Genomic DNA, 12238 nt, shown 5'->3' with positions numbered 1-12238 from the left:
TTAACGTTAGGCTTGCAGAGGCTCAGTGGTATTGTTATCACTCTACCGATAAATATAATAGGCTTCCTTGGGACTGTTTCCCAGCCCCTCTCTCAGAGGGCTTCCGACACAGTCTCCGTCTCCGTGGGCGGCCACAGGCTTGGCCTTTGTAACCCCGCCCCCCTGGGAAGGAGCAGGATGAACAGCAGTCAAGCTGCTTCTCTGGTTTTCTCTCGGCCTGAGGCTCACGGAAAATGGGCATTTGGAACTGAGCCCTGCAAATCAACAGGGTACTAAGAGGAAAGACTTTGAGCTCTATTAAGAGCTCAAAACTCACAAAATCTACCTTGATTTCTACATGTCCTGAGCCATGGTTTTTTTTACCCTTCTTAAATTTCCTTTGATTTTTTTTGGAAATCATATATTATCCTTAAAAATTATAGATACACACACACACAGTTTATGTGTGTGTGTGTGTGTGTGTGTGTGTGTGTGTATCAACCTCAGCCCAATTGCCATTTTGGGCTAAACAGTTCTTTGTTATGGGGGCTGTCCTGCACATTGTAACGTGGTTACCAGCATCCCTGGCCAACATCCACTTGATATTAGTAGTAGCTCTCCCAGTTGTAACAACCAAAAATATTTCTAGACATTGCCCAATATTTCCTGGGGGGTGAAACTGTCCCTACCCGAGAACCAACTGACGGACTGACCTGTCTATCTATGTATCTATCTGTCTATCTGAAACCAGTTTGATTCAGAATCTGTTTCTTGTAGCCAAAAAATTGTTGACTAAGACAATGATAAAACATGGGGGAAATTCTGTGAACTGCCCAACTCTCAATACAGCAAATTAGCAGCACAACTGGGACTGGAGATTAGGTCTCCTGAACGATCACTACCCCAGTGGACAACCTACTGCTTTTCCACAAGAGAACCGCACAAACTTGCTTACCCTTGTGCCATTCCTTACGCTAATTCCTTACTGCTGGAGTTATGACAATATGTTTATGGAAGGAGACACCCTTGGCTAGATCCCCTCACTTGTTTGAAACACCAAATGAATAATCTGGATGAGGATCATGGTCAAACTTTTTCACAGGAGTGTGGGCTTGTTGCTGGGGATGGCCTATCATACTTTCCCCAGCCCCCATGAAAGGGACATGCTAAATGCAGGGCACTTCCACCCCCTTTGGGATCCTGATCCCTTACCAGCTGGAGAGATTTAGCTTGACATGTTAATTTTCCCCACATTCTCACATTTCCTGAGGCCACTCACCTCACCCAAGTCACTGTGGGATGGTAGAAATAACTGTTTTTTACATTCAGAACTCCTATTAGCTATGGAAACTTTTGAAGGTCAAAAGGAGGTGAGAATGCCAAATAGTTCTGTGTAACAAGCATGCAACAAATTTGAGCATATGAAAAGAATTATTTTGAAATTGACATCTAGTAAAATTTATTCATTTTGGTCTGCAGTTCTACGACTTTGGCCAATGCCTTGAGTCCTGTGACAACCACAAAATCAAGATACAAAAGAGTTCATCACTGAAAAGAATTTCCTCCTACTGTCTCTTCTAAGTCAACTCCTCTTCACCAACCCTAGGCCTAGGCAACCACTCATCTGTTCTCTGTCCCTATAGTTTTGCTTTTTCCAAAATATAAATAGAATCATGCAGTATGTAGCTTTTGGAGCCTGACTTCTTTTACTCAGCAGAATGCAAATTCATCCATGTTACTTCTTCTCTCGATAGTTTTGTTCTTATTGCTCAGTAGTATTCCACTGTATGGATATGGCCATTTGTCAGTTGAAACACATTAGGGTTGCTTATAATTTTTGGAGATTATGAAAAAGCTGTTTTAAATAAGTGCCTACAGGTTTTGGTGTGAACACAATGTCTCATATCTCTTGGGCAAACTCTGAGTAGTGGTACTGCTGGGTTATATGATAAATGTATGTCTAATTTAACTCTATAAACAAACTCCCAAATTTTTTTCCAAAGTAGCTGTGCCATTTTGTGTTCCCATCAGTTATGAATGAAGATTCTAGTTGTTTTTCCATCCTTACCAGTCCTTGATACTGTTATTTTGTTTTAAAATTTTATGTTAGCTATTCTAAGGGTGCCTGGATGGCTTAGTTGGTTAAGTGTCCGACTTCGGCTCAGGTCTTGATTTTGCAGTTCTTGAGTTCGAGATCCATTTTGGGCTCTTGTGCTGACAGCTCAGAGCTTGGAGCCTGCTTCAGATTTTGTGTCTCCCTCTCTCTGCCCATCCCCTGCTCTTGCTCTGTCTCTCAAAAAATAAGTTAATTAAAAAAAATTTAAAATTTTATTTTGGTTATTCTAATATGTTTATAGTAGCATTTTATTATGGTTTTACTTTATCTTTATCTAATGACTAATGATGTTTAACATCTTTTCACTCAAAGTGTCTGTCCAAATATTTTGTCCATTTTAAAAATTGATTTGTTTTATTATTGTTGAATTTTGAGAGTTCTTTATATTATTCTGGATACAACGGCTTTGTCAAATATGTGATTTGCAAATGTTTTCTCCCAATGTGTGGCTTGCTTATCATCTCTTCGTACCTTTCATAGAGAAAAAGGTTTTAATTTTGATGAAGTTCAATGTCAGATTTTTCTTCTATAGATTGTAATTTTAATTCAAGAGTTGTTTTTGACAGTCTCAATCCAAGGTATTCTGTGGATATCAAATATGTTTCATAAATGTTATGAATTCTTTGAGTCTCACATTCAGCTCCTGCCTGTAATGGTCTGCAAACACTTTCTTTCACTTTTTTTCTCTAGCACTGCCCACGTGAACACACCCACACACTTAAGCCTTACAAACACAGATTTCCTGTGTCACCCAGAACCCTCAACCCACCCTTTCCAGGCTTCCTCCCAAAGATCACAAAAGTCACATTTTCCAAAGTATGTTTTTTAATCATGCAGGGGAAAGTGTTGGAAGTTTGGAGTGGTCAGTATTATGTTTATGGTCAAATACTCCAGAATATCATTCTGGATCCTTTCTCTCGAAATTGTGCAAGGAGGAATGGTATTCTGGAAACTCATCCCTCTCTCCACAAAATACACCCATCCCTGCTGTAACAAAGTTATGCTATAGATCAATGGATTTTAATGTTCAGTCAATTAGTTAGCTATGCTTATTTGTTTTTTGAAACATGTCCCGTATATTCAAAGGAACAGATGTTTTCAGGGGCTGCTCTTAAGTCTGGATGCAGTGTCTTCCCACTTAGGTCCGATGAGCAGTCAGCCATTTCGTAGTTGATACAATAAAGGAATGGTGGGAAAGAGAAGGACAGGGGAAAGGGTGGAGTTAAAGTGTAGAAGAGGGAAATTATGATTCATCCCTGAGCACATGAAGTCAGTCCTTTCTTCCATTTTTGTATTCACACTAATACAATCTTTATCATTTCTATTCTAAATGTACCCCATGCCAGTTTATTATAAGACATGGCAGTTATTTTTAAAAAAATCTTTTTTAATGTTTTATCTATTTCTGAGAGAGAGAGAGAGAGAGACAGTGTGAGTAGGGGAGGGTCAGAGAGAGGGAGATACAGAATCTGAAGCAGGCTCCAGGCTCTGAGCTAGCTGTCAGCACAGAGCCTGACGCGAGGCTCGAACCCACAAACTGTGAGATTGTGACTTGAGCCGAAGTTGGACTCTTACCCGACTGAGCCATCCAGGTGCCCCAACATGTCAGTTATTTTATGTTGGATAAATCTACAGTTAGGGCCTACTTCGAGTTTAGTGAAATTATTGCCTTAAAATAAACCCAAACCAAATATTATAAGTTATTTTATCTTGACACAGTCCCTTACAGTATAACTTGTGCCAGGCCAGAAGGACTCAGAATGCAAGTGAATCCTGCATGTCATGGTGTCAGTCACCGAGTCACCCATTCATGGTTCCCCTTCTTCCATTTCCTGTTTGTCCATTTGTGCTTCCTACTTCTTCAGCTTCTGGACCCAGAACTTCAAAGCTTAATTCATCCTTCAGTGATCAGTGGCTAAAAGCAAACAAATGGATAAAGAAAAAAGATAGAACCAAAAAAAAAAAAAAAAAGAAAAGAAAAAAGAAAGAATAATATTCTTCTAGTTCTTCCATGGACAACAGGAGACTTGGTACAGAGTCTGTGAGAACCTTCCAATGTGGCCAAACACAAAGAGACATATCAGGGCAAAGGTCTGTGTCTGACCACCAAGAAAGCTCGGGTCAGACAGACTCACTATGGTTGCTCACAGATGCATACAAAATAAATCCTAACATTTTTGTGAGGACCTTGGGTGATAAAAGAGAACCCCCACCAAAGCATTTTCTTCTCAGACAGTTGATAAAATTTGACAGCTTTGAAGAGGAAACGACTGCAGGATGTCGGTAGCAGAATCACAGGGGAAATGCTGCACTCTGCAAAGCCTTACTCGAGTACCGTGAAGCATACCCTGAAATGGATAGAAATGCCAGTAAAGGACATCATTTTATAAAAAAGTAAAATCTCAGTAATTTCTCACAAGTCAGCAGCTCTAACCAACACACAGACATTGATATTTTTCTGTTTGACTTTGTTTCATGAATTTTAGAATTATTTCTTCTGTCAAACCCTAAGATTTTTTTTTTTTTAACCAGCATTGCAACATGTCATGGCAATGGAAACTTTCATCCATTCGACAGCCCTCAATCATATGACACAGTAGTGCAGAAATGTTCTGCTGTGTCATTTTCTGTTTCTTTGACATGCCTCACCTGTACTTCTTTGTTTTTCCTTACACAGCCCAAACAGCAAACACTGGTTCTAATTTCCAAGAATGTTGATATCTTCCAGTCTTCGGGAAGTGACTTTTTAGGAACATAGAGTATTCTCCCCATTCCCTCCAATGGGTTTTAGATACACATTCTTTACTGCCGAAGAAATATTCTTCCATTCTTGATAACTGACTTTCTAATATAAATCAGGATTGAACTTTATCAGGTGTAACTTCACAATCTTTTGAAGATATGTTGCTTTTTAGTTCTTTGACTTATTGATATAATAAACCATTACAAAACGATTAGAATAGTTTTTCTAATATTGAAGTACTTTCACATTCCTGGAGTTTTCTAGATACTTGGAGTATATGAGTGACAAAACAGGCACTCTCTAACTTTGTGGAGTTTATGGTCTATTTTATTTTTTATTTTATTTTTTTTAAACATTTTTTATTTATTTCTAGGAGAGAGAGAGAGAGAGAGACAGCGTGAGCAGGGGAGGGTCAGAGAGAGAGGGAGACACAGACTCTGAAGCAGGCTCCAGGCTCTGAGCTGGCAGTCAGCACAGAGCCCGACGCGGGGCTCGAACCCACGAACCGTGAGATCATGACCTAAGCGAAAGTCGGACGCTTAACCGACTAAGCCACCCAGGCGCCCCTGGAGTTTATGGTCTATTTTAAATGATTTTTATAAAATGAGTGGAATTACTCTATTTTTCTATGCAGAGACTGTTTTTGCTTTTCAGTCCTTCCATGTGGGTTTTGTGTGTGTGCGTGCGTGTGTGTGTGTGTGTGTGTGTGTGTGACAACTAAATATACATAGCTCTTGATCTTTTTATAGTTTACTGAGGTACAAGTTTTATGGTCCAAGCCATATAATTTTTCCACTGTCAGTATACAATTTGATGATTTTTAGTAAATTTATAGTGCTGTGTAGCAATCACCACAAACCTGTTTTAGAACACTTTCATCACCCCGGGAACTTTCTTCCTGCCCATTTTCAGTCCGTCCCTGCCCTCACCCTCAGCCCCAGACAGCATGCTCTCTGTATCTATAGCCTTGCCATTTCTGGGTATTTCTTGTGTATGGAATTGGAATATGCTGGCTTGTGCATTCAGCTCTTTCACTGAGCGTAGTGGTTTTGAGGCTCACCATGCCTTAGCACATGTCGGTACCTTATTCCTTTTTGTTTTTGAGGGGTGTTGCATTACCTGACTGGATCGCACCGTGTTCACTGTGTCAGTCCATCCAACAATGGATGGACTCTGGATTGTTTCCAGTTTGACCATTAAGAATAATGCTGCTGGGAGCATTTGTGTCCAAGAAATGTTATGCTTTCACATCTTCAGGAGTTGATTTCTAGAAGTGGAATTGCTGGGCCCTGTGATAAGCTTACGTGGCAACTTTTAAAAAAGCATCCAGTGTAGGGAGAGTGGCTACCCTTCTGGAAAGTTTCCTTTGTTTCTCCTGGTGGTGGCCCCAGAGGAGTTGAGAAAATTTCTCCTACTCTCACTGGTACAGTGACCCAGTTCAGAAGCCAGCAGGACAGGGCCATCAGTTTTTCTCTGGCCGGACTTTCAGCGCCTGAGGTAAGCTGGAAATGACACACTCCAGCCAGGCTTCTGATCACTGAGCACTTCCTGAAGTGGCTCCAGTGTCGGTGCTCCTGCCTCAGGAGTCAGTGTAGATGCTTCCTGGGACCTTCCCCTCTGGGCGCGTGGCTATTCCTCCACTTCCACTGCATTGCATGTCGGGCAGTCCTGCCTTCCTACATCTTACAGAAACCCTCCTCCCCCCAAATAGCAGGCAGACAGCATTCTTCTTTACTTTTACTTTCATTTCACATTTTCCCATATTGTTACTGAAGTAATTTTTTGGTCATTTCAATGAAAATTTGGAAATAGGTCCATTACACCATGAGGTTAAACTGCCTGAAATTCTAGATGGTTCTTCCTTCGGGGCTCCCTCAGAGCATCCCCTGTGCTCCCTTTGGCCTCTGCACTGCCTTTTCTCTCTCCCCAGGGACTGCACCTGCTTAGCCCCAAGGAACATGTTCAGATTTTATGGTTCCTGTGATGTTCTTGGCTGACAGCTTCAAGCCATACTGATCCCTTTACTTTCTTGAGTGCTTTCTCTCTTATTCTTTCCCAGATAATGAAGCCCACATTTCTACTGCCCTTTGCTCTAACTGCAAACTCTGCATGTATTGTGATATTCGTAGAAACTGCTTGTGAACAGAGAATAGAAGAATTTGGGGGTCGAGGAGGACCTGAGCAATCTTCTTGTTAAACCACCTCACATTATATATATATATAATATGTATTTATAATATTATATAATATATATGTAATATTATACATATTGAACTTCTGAAGAACTTCAGTGCTATATATATAATACGTATATATAATATGTATAATATATATAATATAGGTATTATAAAACATATGTATTATATATGTACAATATATGTAATATTATACATATTATATATATATAGCATTGAAGTTCTTCAGAAGTTCTTCTCATTAATGATAACAATAATAAAGCAAATATATACCTACTTTACATTTTAGAAAGGATCACTTATATATTGTATCCTGCTGGCAAATAATCCCATGAGGCAGGACAGAGTCATGTGTTCAGGATGACATAGCTCCTGAAATGCTCTATTTCAAAACTTTTGACATTCACTCTGGTTTAGATCCTGTAAATTCTTCCTAACATTGGATGGAGTCTCCTTAGTGATTTCTCTCTCTTGACTCAGTTTAGTCTTAAAATTTTCGTTTTGGGAGACTCAGCCTGAAGGTCATTGAAGAGAAAGCTAACGCAGAGCTATTACAAATAATTTTTGTTTTCTTTATTGAAAAAATGACAGCAAAGAGAAGACATAAAGACTCCCCATACTCCTACCTCTCAGGAAAATAACCTTTAACTCTACACCAGTCTGGTGTGAATCTTGCTGTGATGATTTTCTGCTATACCACGTATGTGTTTGTGATTTTCCTATGCTGCCCTGTGGGCGTACATGGGTGTGCATGTGTATGTCTTTTAACAGAATGGAGTCACCTTTTATGTACTATTTTGGAATAAATTATTTTTAACCCAACAATATATAAGCCACGTCATTTTAACCCAATAAAGCATCATCTTAAAGTCTACATAGTATTTTACTCTGTGGGCATACCATACTTTCTTTGACTGATTCTGTGTTGTTGGACATTTAGTGGTTTACAGTTTTTCAACAATAGTGCTGTAGTGAATATCCTTATAAATAAACCTCATACACATACGTAATTATCTCTTCAACTAAATTTCTAGGTTTCCTTGGTTTAAAGAGTGTGGATGTGTTTGCAGTTTTTGATATGTAAGGTCTGGTTCAGAGTCAGAGAGATATATCCAGAAGATGATGGGTCCGTAACATTTGGGAGCTAAGATATTACTACAGAAGAAATCCACCACACTGTTACTCAGTCCTTGAATAACAGTCACAGTGGCTTCTGTCTTTGTGCCTCCTGGTCTGTATTATCCCCGGGACTGCTCAGGGGATCATCTTTAGCTTAATAATGAAACTCACAAACACTCTACCCAGGGGCATGCCATGCCACCTGTGTTTGATTAAAATCGCCCAGATTATGTCTTTTGCCAATTCCATTTTTCTTAATCAGTTAAATAAATGCATTGCTAGAGGCCTGCATTCTTGATATCAGATCCAGAGTCCTGCCTGAGTTGACAAATTAACTTAGACCTGTCTCACCTAAAATAGGATTACAACACAAATCAGATACCTGATGGATGCTTCATAGGTAGCCAGAAAACATTTAGAGTTAGAAATGCATCCAAGATGCTTTATTTTCATCCTCGGATTTTATAAATAAGGCAACAAAGGCTCAGGAAGGTCAAGAGAATTACACAGTTGGTTTGTGTCTGAGCTAGAACTTGAACCCAGGTCTCACGATGCCCCATCAGATACACCTTCCACTACCCTACATTGCCTGCCTCTCAACCTCAGGGCTTGGGGAGCAAAGATCAAGTGGGCCATATACCATGCTGCAGTGGTGGCCTACGAACTGGACTATCACTTTCTCCAACTTCCGTCTTTGCAAACACTGATAAGCAGTCACCACATTATTCCCATTGAGCCTGTACTGAGCCTCAGACGTCCCAGACATCCCCCCTAATCAGAAGGAATTGTCATACAAGATGGAGACTCTCTGCCTTCCTTGCCACAGCTGTTTTCCAAGGTGGGGCTATCCATTCCTCCTCTGTCTATGCTGGGGAAGTGTGTGTGTGTGTGTACACACATGTGCACATATACACGTATACACATGCACACACTGTCACCGCCACTAACAGTTCCAGTAAAAGTTGACTTTATGGGAAATACTATCCATAACTGGAAGTATCAGGAATCCCTCGTTCTCCCCCTTCATTAAGTGATAAGTGACAGCACAGCGGAATGGAGGGGCAGGGTCTGTCTGGGAAGAATGTGTCCATGTGTGGTACAACATCTGTGTAGGATCATTCTGCTGTGCTCAGAAGAATAACTAACAGGTCTGGGACTGCAGGCCTGGGAAAATGAGCAAGTTGAAGTTCAGGGTAATAGTTGATGTGTGGGAAAAAATAAGCCTAATAGAATGTATGTTTGAAAACGTAATAGAATCTTGAAAAAGATTTCTTATTATATACACATTTCAAACACCAATATAGAGAGTAAGTTCAATAAAATCATCTGTATGTCCATTACTAAAATTAAACTATCAAGATTTTATCACATTTGCTTTAACTATCTCTTTATTTTCTTTTCTTTGCTGAGACATTTTAGAGCAATTCCCTGATGCTATGTAATTTTATTCTTCATCCTTAAATATACATCTTTAAAAATGTGGACATTTTTGGGGTGCCTGGGTGGCTCAGTCATTTAAGCCTCCAACTCTTCATCTCGGTTTAGGTCATGATCCCACAGTTCCTGAGTTTGCACCCCATACCAGACTCCGCGCTGATAGTGTGAAGTCTGCTTGGGATTCTGTCTCTCCTCTCTGCCCCTCCCCTGCTTGTGCTTTCTCTTTCTCCCTCTCCCTCTCTCTCTCTCTCTCTCTCTCTCTCTCAAAATAAATAAATAAACTTAAGAAAATATATGGACATTTTCTTTCCTTATTACATTGACTGATCACACCTAGCAAAACTCATTAATAATTTTTTTGGTATCATCTATCCTCTATCTATAATCTAATTGCCTCAGTTTTTACTAGAATCTTTTTATTAGGTTGTAGAATAAGAGAAACATAGCATGACTTGTATGCCAGGCCCATCCCACTGTAAGAGTTGTTTATTGTTCACATCCTTAATAGGACTGCAAGGTTAAAAATCACTGAAGACCAGGTGAAGGCCCTAGAAATAGAGAATAGAGTGACATCTGCAGGATGGGTAGCCCCAAGCTTGGTCATGGGTGCCAGTCTTGAGCATTGGAATGCTGCTGTGAAACACTGGAGCCCCAGAATTCATCTGGGATTATAAAATACAAACACATCGCACATTTGAATGTGCTATTTATTTATGCTGGTGACTAAGCAAAACCTTTTACCTAGAAAAAATGATTAGCAGTGACAATAGAAGGATCAATAGTTCTCCTAAGTCCCTTTCTTGCTTTAGCATACCACGTGAGCACCCAGCGGATTTGCTGTGCTAATTGTCCCACAGTCCTACATGATGCAAAGCCTTTTCTTACGTTGATGTCTGGGGAGGCAGTTGGCTTTTATACACAAACAGCCACGTTGTCAACCCAAGATACATTTACCACCTGATTGCCAAATCTCCACTTCACCTTGTGCTGAGGAAGAGGCAGCCCCAGCAGTGCTGAGTAGGAAGCATTCACAATTCTGCAAGCTTCATGTTATTACACTCGGCTTCCTGTTATGCAAAGATAGAAAGAGGGTGGCCCTTAAACTGTTGCAATGGATGGAGACACACACCCACAAAAGGCAACTGTACTCTGAATTCCTAAGAAACATACAAGGTACAAAACGTGGACCAGAGGGGTGGCCCTGGGTTGAGAACGTTTGTGAGTGCAGGAGACCTTGCTAGCCCGAGAAACAGGAAGCCACTTTTCTCCCTCCCTTCCCCCTGTCTCCACCCAGCCTCCTTCTCTGACACCACCCCCCTTTCTTCTCTCACTCACTCTGTCTCCTTCGTAATGCTACTGAGACCACATTTTAACCTCTTCCTGCAAATACAGTGATCTGGCCTAAGTGTCTTTCCAAAACAGAATTTGCCTTTTTAGGTTGAAATGCTTACTTGTCAAAAGATGAAGGCCAGGGACACCTGGGTGGCTCAGTTGGTTGGGCGTCTGACTTGATTTCGGCTCAGGTCATGATCCCATGGTTTGTGGGTTCGAGCCCCATGTTGGGCTCTGTGCTGAAGGCATGGAGCCTGCTTGGGATTCTCTCTCCACCCCCCTCAAAATAAGTAAATAAACTTAAAACATTTTTTTAAAAAATAAAGGGCATTTCTAAACACAGGAAAATTAAACCTGCTCAGCTCCTGAGAATGGAAGCAGGCATTCAGAAAACGACTTTTAGAGATTTCCTTGAATTAGGTTATGTCAGTTTGTCTCATTTCAGGTGCACGGAGAAATTTCCTTGGCTGTCCTCATCTTATGGCTTGTGGCTTTTGGCAGGTGGCAAAGTTTTTCATACTAAAGTTGACAATGAAGCTTACAATTAAAAGAAAAGCCTAGGCGAATAATCACAGGATGCATTTTTCCTAAAATTTAACTGCCAGGTTTTGAAAGTGGAAAGATTTTAAAACTTTCCCATGTCCCTAAATGGTGTGGGCTTTAAAATGGAAGGCAGTTCACCTTGGAGAGAGAAAAGGAATAAAGACAATGAGCCTGGAGGTTCTGAAGTTAAAAGACCTAACTTTCTTTTAGGAGGGCCATCTTTCCCACAGTCTGGTAACTGGACGGGCAGGTCTGTGTGTGCGTCTGCGCACGCGCACGCTCACATGTGCCTTTCACGTGGTTTGCATGAGCCCCTCCCTCAGCCTGGGGGCCACCAGCTGTGAGCTGAGGTGTCGGCTTGAGTGCAGGGCTGGCCTGGGTTAGTTCCTCCCTGCCGTACTTCAGTCACATTGGGCTTTCGTCAGAGTCTTTAGGTCTCTTCAAATGAGCTTGGGCAGAGAGAGCTGGTAAGACATGGCAGGACCACCTAATCCGTCCATCTTCCTGTCAGGATGTCAGCACAGCCTCAGGGATGGGCTTGCGCTTTCACTACCATTTTTTGTGACTATTTTCTCAAGACCTGTTGAGGCTTACAGAGCCTACAGTGGACAGCAGCACAAAGTTGTTTATGCATAGTATTGAGGCAAGATGGATAGAGGCTGAAGCAGGTGTCTCACATGAAGGGCTGGGAATAGTGGCTTTGTTTCCTAGCCCAGAGCAAGGGTAGCACTGTCTCTTCTTCTCTCCCGCTTACTGTCTGACCCAGTGAACTGT

The 12238-nt window shown here is 41.1% G+C and overlaps 1 protein-coding gene across 2 annotated transcripts in view; it reads left to right on the top strand.

Annotated features, from left to right (window-relative positions):
• ARHGAP25 (Rho GTPase activating protein 25) overlaps positions 1-12238 on the top strand; it is an 89863-nt gene that overhangs the window by 20864 nt on the left and 56761 nt on the right. The window lies entirely within an intron of this gene.

This window comes from Hyaena hyaena, unplaced genomic scaffold, assembly GCF_003009895.1.
Source record: "Hyaena hyaena isolate Hyena2069 unplaced genomic scaffold, ASM300989v1 scaffold_158, whole genome shotgun sequence".
Lineage (NCBI taxonomy): Eukaryota > Metazoa > Chordata > Mammalia > Carnivora > Hyaenidae > Hyaena > Hyaena hyaena.
Note: the sequence above shows the minus strand (reverse complement) of the source record. Positions and strands in the feature narration are given on the sequence as shown.